This window comes from Filicampus tigris, chromosome 10 (genome assembly GCF_054856515.1).
Source record: "Filicampus tigris isolate MCC_2025a chromosome 10, RoL_Ftig_1.0, whole genome shotgun sequence".
NCBI lineage: Eukaryota > Metazoa > Chordata > Actinopteri > Syngnathiformes > Syngnathidae > Filicampus > Filicampus tigris.
In genome coordinates, this window is record NC_141226.1 from 18,131,789 (window position 1) to 18,149,993 (window position 18,205).

An 18,205-nucleotide genomic window follows, 5' to 3' on the forward strand; every position below is an offset into this window, starting at 1 on the left:
TCACGTTGAGTGCAACGTCCATAATGGTCACACAAGTGAGACCTCATAAAATATGCTTGTGAATTCATGCAAATATTTGAACCAGTATTGGTAAGAAGCATAGCTCATGAGACTTGTCTCCTCGGAGAGTGATTAAAACAGGGACGGGGAACTAGCGGTCCACACTCGGAGTGGCCGTCGATTCATTTTTGAAGATAAAATTGTGCACTGGGGCACAGCAGTTTTAATTTGTAGTGGCAGTGTTTGCCACTAGATGGCAGACATCTCCAACCACAAGACTGCACTTTCGAACAGATCAAGAAAAGTGTGTCTTTTACATTAAATAGTAAACAGACTGTATTTTTTTTAACCCCCCACAACGGTTCGTTGGAAGTGCATGAGGAGTTACTAAATATGTGTCGTCCACAAGCATCGATTTATTAAATGCTTAATGGTGTTGCAAATGCGTATGGTGGCTTAATTGGACAAGCGGCTGTTGTGACGCATGGCTGGTGCAAGATTTTTGTGGAAACGTGCACAAAATGAGTTCTTGCACTTAGTGTTTGGTTTGCCTTTTTTGTATCATCTAGGGAATTGTTACGCAAGAGAGCCCTTGGGAAATCACACTACTGGTACGTGGTTATTTTTTTGCTTGCTTTTGTAGTTGATGACTTCTGATCTTTTATAGATGCATTTGAGTATTCAAATATATGAAGATACTTGTCAGTGCATTGGTTAAAAAAAAAAAAAAAAAAAAAAAAAAAAAGACATGCACGTATTTTGTCCTTACTAACTCATTCACTGCCAAGGACGCATTTATTTGTCTTTCACAGTGCAGCCATTCAATCCCAGGAACCTCTTTTTATTTTTTTCACATTTTTTCAAACGTTAGGGTAAAAGAGGGTCCGGAAATTTCTCGCAGTGAATGAGTGACAGTAAAATGAAATTATGTTAGCGTGCTCATCTATGCGGAAGAATTGAATGAACCCAAACATGCGTCATCAAAAAATGTCTTCCCACCGTGAATATGCGGAGGTTCACTTTGTTGCTCGTGTCCTGCTGTCTTCGTTTTTTTTGTTTGTTATTTTTTTTTGCTCTGTCCTCTCTGTCGGCCTGCATTTCCAATAAATATCCATCTGAACACAAATAGGGATTACACCAAGCTCCCCTGTTTCATAGCAAAACAGTGCCAGCGTAAAGGAAGCATACAGATCCACCATACTGCATGACCAAGCAGTCAAACAGGATAAGTTAAAAAAACAAAAAAAAAAAGTGGACAAAAGGGTAAGAAAATTTGTTTTTAAAAAGTCATGATTGTGTGTCCTTCAAAATGTCCTCCATCTGGCAGGTAATATAGGAAGACTTCTAGAGTAAATATCTTTCAGCGTGGTTCCAAAAACATCATGTGATGCACGACCCAGATCACCGGTGAGAGTCTCATAATGAGATTTTTTCCTCCCCTCCGCCTGCGACATCGCTCGCGTCTCGCTCAGAATACCAATTAAAGGCTGCCGTCTGACTTTTTGAGGGCCAAATATATATATTTAAAGGCTGTCACGTCTAAAATGTCAGAACAGCGCCTCTGTCAAAGATCACCGTCTTGCTTCCCGGGGTCCTCAAACACGCCGGTGATGTCAGAGTCAAAGGTCACATTCCGCCTTATTCGGCGCCCGCCTCACAGATGCGACGGCACGGACGGACGCGCCGAGCTGGAACTAAAACGGCGCTTTGCAAAGGCCACGCCGGCTCGATGTCGACGTGCGGACCGCCTGGTGCACTTGTCACGTGGAGGATGTTCAACATCTCTGTCACTGCCTCCGCGAGCACATCAAAGTTCCAAACGTTTAGCTTAGCATGATGGGACCAACTGAGACGCATTATGGGTGCTATGTTTACGACTAACGTAATTTCCATTATCAGTCAATCAATATTTTATTCAAATGACAGTTTAATAATAAAAAAAAAAAAAAAAAAGTGCTGCACAAGACAGGTATGAATAAAATCCTGTGACACGTATCGCTTACACGCTTCGCGCATTGTTTTTTGCCGTTGTCGGCATATAGCATTTTGTCAGCACTCACGCTCGTTGTTTGTCTAAATCAAGTTCTAGCCGAACATCGCGGCCCACGATGATTGAAAAGTGTGCTCGCTGATGAAAGTGTCTGCTTTTATCAGCGCTGCAGCTCTTAAGTCTCATTAATGAACAAAAGCTTTCCTTCCAAAAACGCTCTGCACAAATTCCCCGATGACCCAGGTGATGAACCGCACAGGGTTCGGAATTAAGTGAAAGCTTGTTCAAAGTGAGCGCGCGCACGCACATGCACAATGACAGACGCACACACACGCACATCGACAGACAAAGATTAGGCAGGATCTACAAAGTCCGCGCCAATCTGATAAGACTTGTGCTGTTTTCATGTGCTTTTTATCTGCGACAACTGCTCGGCTCGCCTTATCGTGCGCGCGGCAGCGTCTGCTCTTCCAGCTTCTCTGATGATTGTCTCGTTATCGCCGGTTAGCCGAGCGCACGATTAACACGACTAACGCACGCGTTCGTAAACCAGTGAAGGCCGAGCGCTTTAAATGAGTGCAATTGCTCTTTCCGAGTTGTAAAAGTGCGTGACTTGTGTTTTTGTTTGCTTGCATCAGGCCTCTTTTATTTCTCTGCTGTAAATTTCCAAAATACAGCCAGTGCTACATCACTGCCTAACTGTGTTTAAATGGAAGGAGATGCAACATTAGACACTAATCGTAATAAAGCCTGCCAGGATGTTTACACATTTTAGAAAAACCCCGAAACAAGACAATTCTCTGGAAGATTTAGTAGGATTGTGGACAAGAATGTGTGGGAACGTTTCATTTTTTATCATTGACTGTAGGGAGATACTTTAACTACTGTGAAAAGATAGCAAAAGAGGTCTTGTGGCTAAATATTTGTTGTTTGATTTGCTTGATTTTTGTGCAGTATACTACACAATTCTTGAGCAAGAGCAAGCATCTGGTTGTGTTTTCCAGAAGAAGTAGCAGCCTCAAAAGGGAGTGTGCAAGGGATGTAGCATGCCACTTTTTTCATTTGAGTACTCCTCGATACCAAGTACCTATATTTATAATATCATTACGTCTTGCAATTACATTACAATTTTGTACATGTTGCGGTTTGTGTTTGAATATTTGTTACTTAAAGTTTGTACGGCGATGTCGATGCTATTCGTTAGCCCAGCTTTAACGTTTAGTTAAATTATATGTTAGCATGAAGCTAGCGGACGCATTAAAATGAAGCTGTTGGTTTGCTTAAAGTGAAAGCCAACCAAAACATTTTTTTTTTTTCAAGAATATGATCTACGCAAGCCGACTAGTTGAAACAGGACGTTCTGATAAATATTGTGTTTGTGGAATAATAGTTAATCCACCCGTTTTTAGCCATCTCTGGGGGCGGCCATTTTGTCACTTGTGTCGGCTGAAAATGACATCACAGACCCTCAGGGCTCAGATAACGACCAATCACGGCTCACCTGTTTTCTGAAGCTGAGCCGTGATTGGTCGTTACCTGAGCATCTGTGATGTCATTTTAAGTCAACAGAAGTGACAAAATGGCCGCCCCCTGAGATGGCTAAAAAGGGGTGGATTTTGCTACTTAAATATATTCCACAAACGCAATATCAATCAGAAATATCCTGTTTCAACTAGTCTGCTTGCATAGAACATGTTCTTGAAAAAAAATGTTTGGGTTGACTTCCGCATTAAATACACAACATGTTGATTTTGCTTTATTTTGGTTAGCTTTACAGTAAACTTGAACTGGAATGCGTTACAAAACCATCAGCAAAATCGGTTGTGAAGACAATCATTTCCAACGTCATCGTCAATGATCCGAAGGCCCCTTGGATCTCAGTCACCAAGAAAACAGTTGGTTAATGTTATAATGGACTGAAATCGTTCAGTGGTCCCCCTGTTCAAGAAGGCACATGCACAGGCATGCATTAATTTTGCCATGTGGTCAGATGAAACCAATGTTGAGTTATTTGGCATTAGCGCATGTGAAAAAATGTGAGTATGACCCCAAGAACACAATGTTTGGGGCTGTTTTTGTTTTGTTTGTTTTTTTTAAGAGACTTCTTTATAAGTGAGCAAACTTATAAATTCAGCAGGCAATCAAATAATTTTCTACCAACACTGTACTTTAAAAAGCAACGACACAAACCCTTCCTTTTATACGTCTTTGACATCTCCTGGTTGTGTTTGTTTGCTTATAATTAGCAGGCAGTTATTGCACTTGACAAGATGCAGGTTGGAATGGAGAGCAATTAACCCCCCCCCCCCCCCCCCCCCCCCCCAAAAAAAAAAAAAGAAGTCAAACCTAAAGGATGACAAGTTGTGAAGTGAAAGCGGAGGCCGTGTTTGACCTTGTCCTTCTCTGCTGAGGGTCTGTGGGTTTGGGCCAGGGACAGGAACTCCCTGTACAGACACCATGTCTGCAATCGCTGCTCCCACTGCACACTGGAACACTTTGTTCAGCGCCACCAAGGAAAGCCTACACAACAAAAACACACACACATTATGCCTTTCCTTGGGCTTTCGGTGGTAAATAATAGCCCCCCCCCCCCCCCCCTCCAAGGCGGGAAATCACGCAAGAAAAATAAAATAGAACTGTTGTTATCCAATCGTTTGTTTGAATTTACAGCTAGCGAGGGGCTGCCATGCAAGAGAGTCCTATAAATACATTGCGACGCCATATTTATGTTGTTTAACTTACGGGGGGCCAACTCTTTGCAGAAATGAATCATTTCAGGAGTTTTGGGGATCACTTGCTGTGAGCCAGCCAATAAAAACAACAATGCAGCGCTGTTATTTACACACAGGACGTAGCTAGATGATCTTTTTTTTTTTCTTTCTTTCTTTCTTTCTTACTAGAAAACAATGCATGGTACTAAAAATGCACTGACCCAACTTTTGACTTGTGCTTCCGCCATTAAAATCTGTCTGAAAACACTTTAACTCAAATACATTAAATGCTTAGATGCTTCATACCTGTGTTGCATGGAGTCAACTAATTTCTGGCACGAGCCCAGGGCCATTCAACTAGGTTCCAGAATTCCTAAAAACATGGAAACAAACTTTCATTTTTCCTTCAATTGCTCGTTTGAAATATTGGTGGAATTATTTGGTAAGCAAAAAAATGTTAATCAAAAGAGAATATGTTTTATCATTTAGATTCTTCCAATGGGCACCTTTTGCCCAGATGACAACTTTGCACATCTCGGTCAGCTTTTTGATGTGGATGGCACTCTATGACCTGGAATGATTTTCAGTTCACAGCTGCGCACTCTCAAGACTTAAATGGCTTGAATTTCTTGAACTCTTAATGTGTTTGAGACCATTTAAATTTGAAGGCGTTGCCAAACTTTTTACTGGGACTGCATAGGTGATAATACCGGGGACCGTTTATATTTGTTCAAAGTTATAATGGCCCATAACTACGATGTGGCCCGCGACCAAAATTAGTTTGACACCCCTGAGTCTTCATTTAACCTATAAAGCTACAAAACCCTGACCTCAAAACTGTGAGGCGGAAAATCGGTCATCTTGTATTCTATCACCTATAAATTAAAACAGAGATGTGAACAAGGTGTAAATTGGGTGGCTACATGCTAACATACTATCGCATAGAACCAGATGGGCATTTTCTTTACATTTTTGTCTCCCTCGTAACAAAGCTGTCCAAACATGATCGCCACACTGCATCCCTTCAATCAGAGTGGTCCCAAAAATCGGACAGATGAGCCAATTATGTGCGTCGATACATTTCCCTGCGACGCCGGAACATTGTTTGTGACCTTTTTCTTGACAGAAATGAAATTTTCTACCCCTCAGGCTAAACAAATGTTAAAAAAAAAAAAAAAGGAAAACAAAAATCACAGCGTGCTCCACCCTTGCCACTGAGTCACGCCGTCAAGGCTGCACTTTGACAATCCGTCTGTTTACAAATGAGCCGCCATTCTGCCCTTAAAACTCACGTTTCTTCTTACTGGACGAGGTCATGTGAGTGGAGGGGGGTAATGGGGGGATTTCAGAGGGGCGTCAAGCAGGGAGCGACGGGGCGTCTTGGGCCCGCTTTCGCGGCAGGTTATCTCCGCCTGCGGCAAGCCGCCACGCGCCTGCTGCACCTGATTGTCTCATCGGCACATTCCAGGCCAGAGGGCCCGACAAGCCCGGGCAGAGCGTGCAGACTGTGATACACTTGTTCTGCAGACACAGGTGTACACCCTGCACTCAACACAAATCGATGGGAAAGGGGGGCGGGGGGGGGGGGAACAAGCGTTATATTGAAGCAGAGGAAGTACAGAAGACATATGAGCTTGATGATGACCTGAATTCATGTCCATCATTCAGACAGAGGTTAGTGAATACAATAAAGCAATAGATGGAGTAGAAGTGATCAAATTCACATCAGTGATTCACTTCATCATTTTGTAGGCTACTGAAAAACTGAAATTCAACCCTTTAACCCAGTGAATGTGTTTTTGTGCACATTTATTATTGTTTGTTTGTTTTGCTTAAGCAACATGTTTGTGACGATTGGCTGGGATAAATCCTATGAGTCCTTGGCTAGCTCATTCAGTGCCACTGACGGTTACAGATGTCAAAGATCCATTTTAACTGAGCTGGCAGTGAATGAGCAAGCAAGACGTCCATTTTGACTTAGGTGACCAAATATACTTCCTTGTTTATTTTAAATATTTTTGCTCCTCTTATCATTATGAATTAGTAAAATAAACCGGTAAAGAGGGATTGTGCACCATGTACAAGAATTCAGTCGCCAAACAAATCTAAATTAATCGAAAAAATTTCAAATGGGGAAAAAAAAAAAAAGATTAAAAAAAATAAAAGAAAATTTATGTCAGCAAAACAAACAACACACACACGCCTCCCCTGTCGACTGACGACTGCTTGGCTACTTGGTGAGGTTGGAGGTAGTATGGGGTTAGAAAGGACAAAAGTGAGGTGTTGTGATGATGTCATTGCCGGCAGATGCGGTGGAGGATAGAGATAAAGGTGAAGGAATTCCAAATAATATCAGTTTGGGCATGCCGAGGGTTATCGCGCATGCAGAGGGATCGTGTTGTGACTTTGCGCCCGCTGACTCACCGGCGCTCCACTGCCTTCATTTTTGTTGCTATGGAAATCTGACATTTCAGGCGCTACTATTGTTTTGAAATTGGAATACACAAAGCAGCATTTCTCCAAAGGAAGCTCTTTTATATTAATAAAATATTAATGCAGCGCACGCACACACGGGGCCTGAAGAAATTGGATGCGCTAATACAACGGGGGGGGGGGGGGGGGGGGGGGTGGGTTGCATTGTTGTATTATCAGCTTCCTTCGGAGAGCGTCCACAGGAAGATGATGTTCCAAAGAAGGTCAACTAGGCATTTGTATTCTGGCCTTTCTTTGACAATCAGCACAACAAGGCTGAGTAAGAAAGAGGATGTGATGGAAGAAGGTGGTGTTTGGTTGGGGGGGGGGGGGGGGGGGCAGGCCAGGACCTGCTCCGGCATTCAATTCTGCCTTTGAGAGGCTGAGGCACTTGCCTGTGGCAGGTGCAGCCGCTGCAGACATGACGCCGCCGACCTGCTTCACCTACGAGGTCGACCCGGCGAGCTGTCACAACAAGTCGGACAGCTCGGTCGCCACCCGACTCAGATCGGATCAGATCAGGGATGGGCAACTGGCGGCCACGCGACCACGCTCTAAGTGGCCTCTCGATTACCGGTGCTTGAAAAAATAATAATAATGAAAAGTGGGAATCTTTTTTTTTTTTTTTTTTTTGCAAACCCAAAATATTCATCCAAAAAATGCTGATGAAACCCAGAACAAATGGGACGAATCCAAAAATATTGAAAAAAAAAGAAAAAGAAAAATCACTGAATAAGCAAATCTGTGGGTGCCGAACTGCGAATATGCACAGGTCAACTGTAGTTTTAATTTGTAATACCACTAATCACCACTAGATGGCAGACATGGCTTAGTTGCGCTTACACCGGTTCTAATACCGCCCTATACTACAACAGCAGGCCTAATAATTTTTTGCGGACTTGGAACGATATGCAGGACAAACAGTATCTGATATAATAATAATAATAATAATACATGTATTATGAATAATAATACATTTTGAAGAAGAAAAAATGTACAAAATAAGTTCCTGCACTAAATCTTGGTTTCTTGTTCAGCAGTTTTGTGCCATCCTTGAATGATATTTTTCACACAAGAGAGCCCTTTGCACTGGAGAAAAAAAATGACAGAATGTGGTTATTTTATTGTTTGCTTCAAACTCTTTGCTGTTGGATTAGGATAGTGGATTTTTTATACATGCATTGAAAAACGTCTCATCAAAAATGAAATGCATTAAGAGCGTGTACTTTGTATTTGTATTTTGACCATTTATAAAAAGCATTTTTGTCCTAGATCTGGTTAAGAAGTGCGTGGCGGCATTTCGGCCCACCCAAACATTTCGGCCCTCTTCCAGCATTTAAATTGCCCATCCCTGGATCTGATCGTCATGAGAAGACTCGACGACGACAAAGGACACACCGCCGGCTGCTGGAAATTCCCAAGAGACTCCACATCAAATTACAGGACTGTTGTCGTGCTTTCCCAGCAGGGCATATGACGCCTCATAACAGCAATTACGATAGCCATTGTCTTAATTCAAAACGTGTGCATGTCTAGATTTTGTCATTAAAATCCATGATTTGTTCACAGCAAAATGAAGGGAAATGTGGCCTTGACATGCAATGTAAAAGGCGACTTTGTGGAAAAGTGACTTTTGTTGTTGTTGTTGTTGTTGCTTATTGGATTTCTGAAGTGCCTGCCCACCCATGAAATGTGAAATTACACAACTAAGTACATTTGAAACTGGAATTTGAAACTGTACATCTATACATGCTACAAAGGTGTGGATTTTGGTCTGTTAGGCTTTGATCGGTCAACGAGAAATCTCAAAAACATTAAAAGAGTCATACACTTCTACGGGTCATTGCCGAAGGTGTTCACTGGGGAGTTTGAAACAGTCCAGAGAACTAAGAGACCCACTACTGATTGATATGAGCGATTAGACAGCTAAGTATGTTTGTGGTTGGGGAGGATCATTTCTGTTTGATTGAATCAGAGGATGATGAAGTCAGACAAGAATATCTTCCTGGGATAAGAGAAAAAAATGGTAGTAATGGTAGTTTAGTGAAGATAACGGAACGTGATTTGGCCGGCCGGTCATGTAGAAAAGAGAAGCTCAGAGAAGTATTCTTTGAACAATCACTGTGTAAGATGCTTTTGCTGAAGGGTTGCTCTTCCTTCTCGCAAGAATATTAAATCATCTCTATAGATGGCAGTGTCAACTCCACATAATCCTGATTTGGATTAGTACTCAATTTTAAGTAAAAAAAAAACCAACCAAAAAAACCACATTGCCATATAACATTCTTAATGAACTGAATCTCCACTCTAAAAACAGTCGGGTCAAAAATAACCTCTAAAATGGACCGATCCACTACTTGGGTCAATTTGACCCGACTTTCTTTTTTATTTATTTATTTATTTTTGGATAATTTTGTACAAAACAACTCAAAAACTTAGGTCGATTTGTATGAGATAACCCAACAAAATTGGGTATTTTGCACAAAGCAAACCCAAAAATTGGAACATTGGGTTAAATTGATCCAAATAGTGGGTTGTTCCCTGTTTGACCCAACTGTTTTTGGAGTGTCAGATCTCCATCTCCACCCAGACACTTGGACATTCTTTCATGCCTCACAACACAGGGACAGCAGCTTTTAAACGTTTTTTTTTTTTTCAAGAATATGTTCTATGCAAGCCCACTAGTTGAAACAGGGCATTCGGGTAAATATTGAATTTGTGGAATATGTGTTAATCCACTCGTTTTTAGTCATCTCTGGGGGCGGCCATTTTGTCTTGTGTCGACTGAAAATGACATCACAACTGCTCACAAAGACCAATGACGGCTCAGATTCAGAAAACAGGTCAGCTGCGATTGGGCGTTGTGAGCAGTTGTGATGTCATTTTCAGTCGACACAAGACAAAATGGCCGCCCCCAGAGATGGCTAAAAACTAGTGCATTTTGCTGCTTAACTTATACTCCACAAACGCAAAATTAATCAGAATGCTGTGTTTCAACTAGTGAGCCTGCTGGGAACATATTCTCGAAAAAAAAACCGTTTTAAAATGTAATCGACATTTGCTGCTAACAAACAAACCCTTAACACCGAAAACCATAGTGGACTGGCACAGCTGATACTTTTGGGGGATGAACTAGAACAATCCCGCAGACAAAGTCAAATATAATTTTATACAACAAAAATCTTCCAGGCAGACGGCGGAGCCACATTTTCTGACATTTTCACTGCCGTGAGAGAAACAATTGACAGGCGTCCCGTTAACTTTTGCCCCAACCAGAACATTGCTCTGTTCTGTCAGAAATAATCTTGCACAAAGCTAGAAGACGTTTGCCCGTGGTCAGCAGTAAGCACTGCTACAACTCAACTGCACGTGGACACGATGTACTGTACTAAAACATCTTGTAGAGTTAAAAAAAAAAAAAAAAAATTACACTTAACCTTAACATTTGCCACCCCGCACCCTTGCGCACACTCTCCTCACTCCAGGTGATTAGCGTTGCCTTGAGATGACAAGAATCCCACAGCTGACATGGCCGGACTTGCTGCCTCTGTGCTTGTGCGTGCGTGCGTGTGTGCGTGTGAGCGCGCGCGCGCGGGTGCGTGGGTGACTGCAGCTACAGGTGCCTCGCAAGAGTAGAGTCTCATCTGTTTTAGTTTAACGTTTCGAGACAATGCTGACGGCTTAAAAGGGTGCAGAATTATAGCAACGTTCCTGAGATGCTCAAGTGGAAAATTAATTTCAACGTCTTTTTTTGTTTTTTTTGTTTTTTAAGTGCGGCGCATCCCGAGAGAGTAATGACTTTAATACCTCCACTAAGGTTTTTCTTTTCAAGGTTTCTTTTTTTAGTTAAGAGACAAAACTTCAATGTCACCTTTTGCTGAACAGAATTCATTGGGCGTAATTATAACTGCCCCACAGGCCAATAAAAATGACACACAATCACACACTAAGAAAATCACATCAAAGCAAAATGAAACCAAGCTTTCGTATACACAGCGGCGTGCAAAGCAGGCTGAATGCCCGGGGCGAGTGCATGATTATGATGCCCCCTTCAATTTTTGGGGTCGGGAAGATTTTGAAGCTTACAGTCGATATACTGTTTAGCTCCCATCTTTAAAGATGAAGTCAATTGCCCAAAATTCTTTCACTAGTCTAATATCAGTGAAAATGACATCACAGTTGCTCAGGTAACAACCATTCATGGCTCAAAATGGCCGCCCCCTGAGAGGGACAAAAAAATGGGTGGATTTTACTGCTTAACTCATATTCCACAAATGTACTATTAAACAGAATTCCGTGTTTCAACTAGGGGGCCTGCATAGAAGATATTCTTGTGAAGAACATTTTTGGGTTGACAGATGGCCCATTCAATTTTTCGTCAAAGGGAGGTGTGATGTCAGGGGGACATAGGGAGGGGTTACCTATCTATATACATCCGCCGTCTGATGATTTTTATGCATTCCTGTCTGAGATGGATGCCCCTTCGTAAATGAGTAGCCGTGTCTGCTATATTGCCCAAAAAAAAGACATTTTGCCGCTGAGGGGGGAGGAGCCTGAGGAGGATGCGGCATCCATATTTGGATACAGCTATTGTGTAACACTTAGCTCAGTGGCCGATTCCCTCTGAGAAGATCCTGTTTCAAGCCTCAAAATGGCGTGGTACTGTTAATGAATTGTTAGATGAAAATACACGTTGAAGGTAATGATACTATAATTTCTTACAATAGAGCTGCTAAACACGCTTTTGATTGTTTCTGCATCAATGTCAATCAAATCTATTATATTGAAAAACAGCGCCCCTGCTGGATCTGGTGGGGCAGTGCTGCACTGCCCTTAATTCAGAGTCAACAGACTCTTTTTTTTTCCCTCCAAAGTGTTCTCACAAAGCTGGATGCATGAAATTGTCTCAAATGTCCTGGTAAGATGAGAAATTTAGATTCAGGTGGGAGTCAAGTGGTCTTGAACAGAGATTCCGAAATTGTGGTGTGCGTACCCTTGGGGGTGCAATTACACTTGTATTTTTTGGTTTGTTTGTTTGTTTAAGCAAGGGCTTTTGATGCTACGGATCATACCTGGAGGCGTGGAGCTTCCCCACAATGTGGGCAGAGTAAGCAAAAAAAAAAAAAAAAAAAAACGATCTGCCTCGGCAGTGCTGTTTGCTTTGCTTGAATGACTCGCAGTTCCACCAGCATGGCGGTGTCAGAATAGATTAGCGCCACGGTCCATCTCCTCCCCGGCTTCACACAACACAATCCTCTTAAAAGCAGCACATGTCACTCAATCTCCAGAGACGTACACCGGGAGCTGCGACGAGCGCGAGATGTGCCTGCACAAATAGAGTGACAATGAGTTATTTGCACGAGTGGATCACGTCAGACACCATCGTGGACACTTTCCTTTCATTGTACTCTATGCGGATACTTTGGCATTACTCTATCCCCTTCAGAGGACACGTGAAAGACAGATTCAAGTAGCTTCAATGAGATGTTATTCCGCATAATCACGGCTGCGGGCTTTTCCAGACCCGTTGAGTCTATGAAAACAACAGGAAGTTCCTCCGCAAAGAGCCCAAAGGCAAAAAGAGTTTGTCCCTTGCAAAAGCCACTTAAGCCTTCGCCCAAAACAAATAGCATTCACTGGTTATAGTTAGAGATGTAACGATTCACTCAAGCCTGGGTTCGATTCGATTTTCAGTTCCCGATTTTCGATTCGATTCGATTTTAAAAAAAATTGCTACCATGCTTGTCTCTGTGCACTAGTGTGCTTCTGCGGCCATCCACAAACGCAATATTTGGCACAAAAGCATAATTTGATCTACACATTCAAAATGTGCTATGCATCTGGAATGAAAAAACGTTTCCAGACATCATTTTCTAGATGAATTTAATCCATTTGATTTTCGATTAATCGAATCGATTGATAGATTAATCGGGGCAGATCGATTTTAAATCGATTTTCGATTAATCGTTACATCCCTAGTGATAATATATATAGACGACACTTCAGAGCCTGTTCTCGCAAGAATTTGGTCGGATTACGTATGGAAAATAAACACAATGAGATTTTATCTGTTTATATGTTTGAGTAGGTACTGTTGGTTTGGTTAGCAAAGTTCAAACATGCTCATCAGTTAACTCGTTATTTATTGTGGTCACAATAGCGATGCATCAAATTGAGTTGAGGTTATGTCATTTTTTTCAAGTGCACATTTACACACGGCCAAGTATTCCATACAGGTGCTTCAAGTTTGGTATAACAAGTACTACGATCTAGTAAACAAAGATTGATTCAAAATGCTGCTGGAAATGCTGGTTAAGAGAATTACTGATCATCAGTCACGCCCAAAAAACCTGGACAACCGAGAAGGTGAAAAAGTGCTCAACCCTATCTCAACAATTTAGTAATAAATTGTTCGGACTTTTTGCACGTTCCTAGCACTTACCCTCAAATATATTTTACATATTTATAAACAAATCATGAAAATGACTTTGCACGGTCTTTAAATTTGTTGCTGCCATGGGAATGGGAGCGACGTTATTCTTGGGTTTACGATCAGACGGAAGTTAGTAGAAGTTAGCAGTGTCTGATTCAAAATGCTGCCGTTTTGGAAAACACATAATTAGGGATCACGATACACATTTTTACATATGGTAAACATATTCATGAGGCGTAGCGATGAATCAGACATGGTTGGTTCCTGGTTGTCGTACAAGGATTGAATATGACCACTACAGTACAATTAATCTGTTGTTGCCATGGTAATGGAAGCTTCTAGTCTTGGGATTTTATTTATTTATTTATTTATTTTTAATGTTGAGGTTGAAATGTTTCACTCTGCTGGTTTAAATCTGAATCCAGCAACTAGTTTTTGATTCCAAATTCGGCTGTTGTTAAAAACACAGAAATGCAGTGCATGATATAAAGAAATGTATGATTCTTAATCCATGCAACGGTGAGTGGTGAGTGGTGAGGGGGGGGGTCATTAAAAGTCTTTCTGAAAGCTTTCAGGGCATCTGGGGAAAACTTTGCTTCAACTTCTTAAAAACATCAGCTGTCATGCTAGGCAGGACTTTAATAGTGTTCATTTTGAGCCACATCTCTCTCTCCACATTGATTCCAATCATTTTGGTGAGGCGCAACAAGGCGCGCCTCCTTTTCATCTCCCAGTCTCATTGATCAGCGGCGCTGGAGCAGCCACAGGCTTGAAGGTGTGATCGTCATCCCAATTGCCTGTGCCTGTTTGCGCCTTAATGGAGCGTTTGTGTGTCGAGATGCATCATTTCCATGATGCGCTCTGGAATACAACCAGCGCGTGTTGACACAGCAATCCACTCTCATCCATTATTCATATGAACCATAGACACTTGCCTTTTTTCAGTATATCCACATCATTTAAAGTCAGCTTGGAATATTCAGATGCGGCGTTTCTGTATACTTGTTCTCACGCGTGCGTTTGCATGCATTTCGCCGTAATGATAGACTGACAAGCGGATGGTGGAGCGACGGCAAAGCAGAAAAGCCCGACAGACATTCCTGAATGCCAGTGTGGCTTGCAGGTTGAAACACGCCAACGGTGTTTGACTAAATACCTCAGCAGCTCCTGCTTCAGGACGAGGCTGGGAGTGTTGTGCTCGTCCGCTGTTAGGAAACGCTGAAGACAGTGCTGCTCAATTTTTCGGATCACCGGCAAAAAATTCTTAGCAGTACCCATCATCAAGACCGACATTAAAAAACAGTAGCGTATAAAAACAAGGGAGATGTTTTAGTCCAAAAAATGTAATATCCTTGTATGGTATTGCATTTATTATGTTGTTTTTTTAAATTATGTTAAATTGTCCTGTTTTGTATGTTAAACTGTCAAAATGTATTTTGGCGGGCAATACACTATATAGGTCAAATTTTCCTTGCTCTGTAAAAAATGTCGGCTTACAAAATGTGACCAGAAGAAAGTGTTTTTCAATTAATCTTTAGTTGAATGTACTCATCAATTGTTGGGTATTTTTTAAGGTTCATTTCTTTCTTTGATATAAACTAACCTGTCAAAGTTAAAGCATTAACTCTGGAGATTAATTTAAATGTTATAACGCATTAAAAAAAATTTACTCCGTGAACTCAGTTTTATTGACTTCCTGTGGCAGCTTCCCTGTATTCACTTTGTAGCCAAACTTGGAGGAGAGTCAATGTCGTAAAGACAGACTTTTACGTAGTTTTACTTTAAGAAGTTGCTCGATGGATCATTGGAGAAATCCCAAATAATTTGCGCACGTTGCAAAGCGAAATTCAAATACCATATTTGTTGTACGTCTTTGGTGTATCGTTCAACAATTGTATTTTCCAGGAAAAAAAATCATATTCAACATCAAAAAAAAGCTATTAGAACAGTCTTTGAATCAAAATATACTTTTAATTGTTTTCCATATTAAGTCCAAGATTTTACTCAGGTAAATATCAGTTCCAAGCCTAGTAAAAAATTGTAGTTGAAAAATACGATTAATCGCGATTAATTGTCGCGATTAATTAGTTACAAAATTTTAATCATTTGACAGCACTAGAACTAACCAAACAATTCCATTACATCTATTCATTGGGCCACGGTGAGCAACATCAGACACACACACGGCGGCCAAACCAGTATCACGCCTGTCCAAAACCTGAGATCATAACAAGTTACATGTTGTAGGTTACAAAAACTATTCAAAGCACTACATATGAAAATAGTACATATTATTGAATTGAGATTTGTGACACAAACAAAATCAGCCCTAGTTTGTCACTTTTATTTCATCACACGGTTAATTTTAAGCATAATTAATGAAGTGTCAAATAATGGAAAACATGTCATTTAATAAAACACACACATTTCGAATCACCTGACCTCTGAAACGCGCAAAAGAGCCTCATTTAAGGGGCGTGTAAACTCTGCCCATGTTCGGACTTCCTGATTGGAGTGATCTGCATGTCGCCTCCAGCGTGTCGTCAGTGTGTCAAAGACACACATGCAGCCAATAAACCTTTTAAAACCCGAATATTGGCAGTATTCTGTTTTTTAAAAGCCATGTAAACGCGCACAATAATCCGAATAAGCCCTTGTTTGGGTTTTTTAAAATTCCGAATGTCATGCTTGGGTTACTCCCTTTCCAATCCGGATATGCGGGCATATATACGGCAATCGGAATATCCCGAATGCACGGGACACTCTGTGCATACTCAACCGCAAGGAATCTTGGTCTTTGTAGTACAGGAAGTGCTTGTATGTTTGCCGCCCAACCCCCCGGAAATACACGTTTAGTGCTAAACAAAACAAGGCGAAACCTAGAGTGAGTACGACAGCACACTTTTAAAGCGAGGAGTAAACCGTCTGCTTTATTCGTGCGGTGAGTGGCATGAATATGATGTGTTTTATTGACGGTAGCAAGTAACAGGTAGAGATGACGTATTATTACGCCGTGACGTCCGTGCGTCGCCGGCGTCATCGTTTGCGCTGAGAGGGTGCAATTGCTCACGCGCGCAGCTCGGAGGAAAACATTGATCACGTCCCTTTGTAAGAGCAAAGTGTACTGCATGGCATGTCGTATTCATGTCCACTATAAGAGCTCGAGGCAGGCTCCATTCGCGGCCAATAGCTTTACTTACGGGCTGCATGGATCAGCACCTGCCACTCAAATCGGCAACGCTCGCTTCCTCTGCACCTCCGTCGCCAGCTGGCTCGCTGCAGCAAAAAAGCCAGAAATAGCCATTATTAAATCAAAAATAAATAATGAATCCGCCAAAGTACCGCCGAGTGATAAGTGAGATCATTTCTCGTGTGTGTTACTCATCGAAAATATGTACGGATTCTCTTTTCCCGGCCTTAATGTGGCCATCCGGAGGCTTCAGAACTTTCCTCAACCCCTATCCAACTTAATTAAATTGAAAAGGCTTCCAAAGATAATAGCCAGAGCAGCAGTTAGTCACTAACCTTTTCCCCCTTTGGCTTTCTTTAATTGAAACATTCATCAGCGATTGAGCCTGTGCGCCGCCATGTTCCCGGGCAATGAAGTCCACTGAAGACGATGGTGGGGGAGTGGGATGATGAGGCAACGCGCCACCTGAAGGATAGCGGTGGACATGACATAAACGAGAGTGCCACTCGGGCGGATTAGCTCAGTCTTCTTTGGACTTGACTGGATAACAAGCTCTGGGCCTGTCTGGTGCCATTTTTGCAACATTGGCGCCACGCTCGGTTGCACACGACCGCCTTCTTCATTTGTCCACTTTTCACATCCTTCGCAACCTCAAGGCCTCTTTCTTCCTCATTGCAAACATCGTTCCGCATGACTCATTCTCATCTTTGACACTTTTCGTCCGGAAATTCCGATCTTTTGATGATACAAAACTAAACTTGACTGATAGATGGATAAGATAGATTAGATACATACAACCTCTTAAAGCAGCACTGGGCAAGAAATCGACCTGAATGAAAAATTTTCACAACTCTTTTGATGAAACATTGACTTGCAAGAAGTTGAGTGGGACTTTTGTCATGCCGTAGTTCTGTATCGTTTTTACTGGAACAAAGCAACTTTGAGGAGGATGGGATCAACCCTGGCACACAAAAAAAATACAAATGTCCTGAATTGCTTTACGGCACACTCACTTCCTCCTTTCGCTATAAGGACGGCTCAGGATTTCATGACACTACGCGCTGGCACGCATGGGAAATGTGGTTGATTTTTGTCAAAACACTACCGCTTTTGTCCACATGGCGCCACCATAATCAACAAAAACTGACATATGACACAGTTTTGCTTTAAAGCAGAAGGCAACTAAAACATTTTTTTTTTCAAGAATATGTTCTATGCAAACCCACTAGTTGAAACACAGCATTCTGATAAATATTGCGTTTGTGGGAATAAGAGTTAATCCACTCGTTTTTATCCAAACTATAGGTGAGGGGGGCGGCCATTTTGTCACTTCTGTTGACTGAAAATGACATCACCAATCATAGCTGACCTGTTTTCTGAAACTGAGCCAAGATTGGTCGTTACCTGAG

At 41.8% G+C, this 18,205-nt stretch overlaps 1 long non-coding RNA gene across 1 annotated transcript in view; it reads right to left on the minus strand.

Moving 5' to 3' along the window:
* The window catches only part of LOC147141121 (uncharacterized), a 32,429-nt gene extending 15,194 nt beyond the window's left edge, over window positions 1-17,235 (minus strand). The window contains exons 1-5 of the long non-coding RNA XR_015088490.1: window positions 17,132-17,235; window positions 16,807-16,882; window positions 12,246-12,499; window positions 5,008-5,074; window positions 4,337-4,510 (exon numbers count right to left, since the gene is read on the minus strand). This is a non-coding gene — a long non-coding RNA (uncharacterized LOC147141121). The remainder of the gene's footprint in view (window positions 1-4,336; window positions 4,511-5,007; window positions 5,075-12,245; window positions 12,500-16,806; window positions 16,883-17,131) is intronic.
* Between the last annotated feature and the right edge of the window lie 970 nt (window positions 17,236-18,205).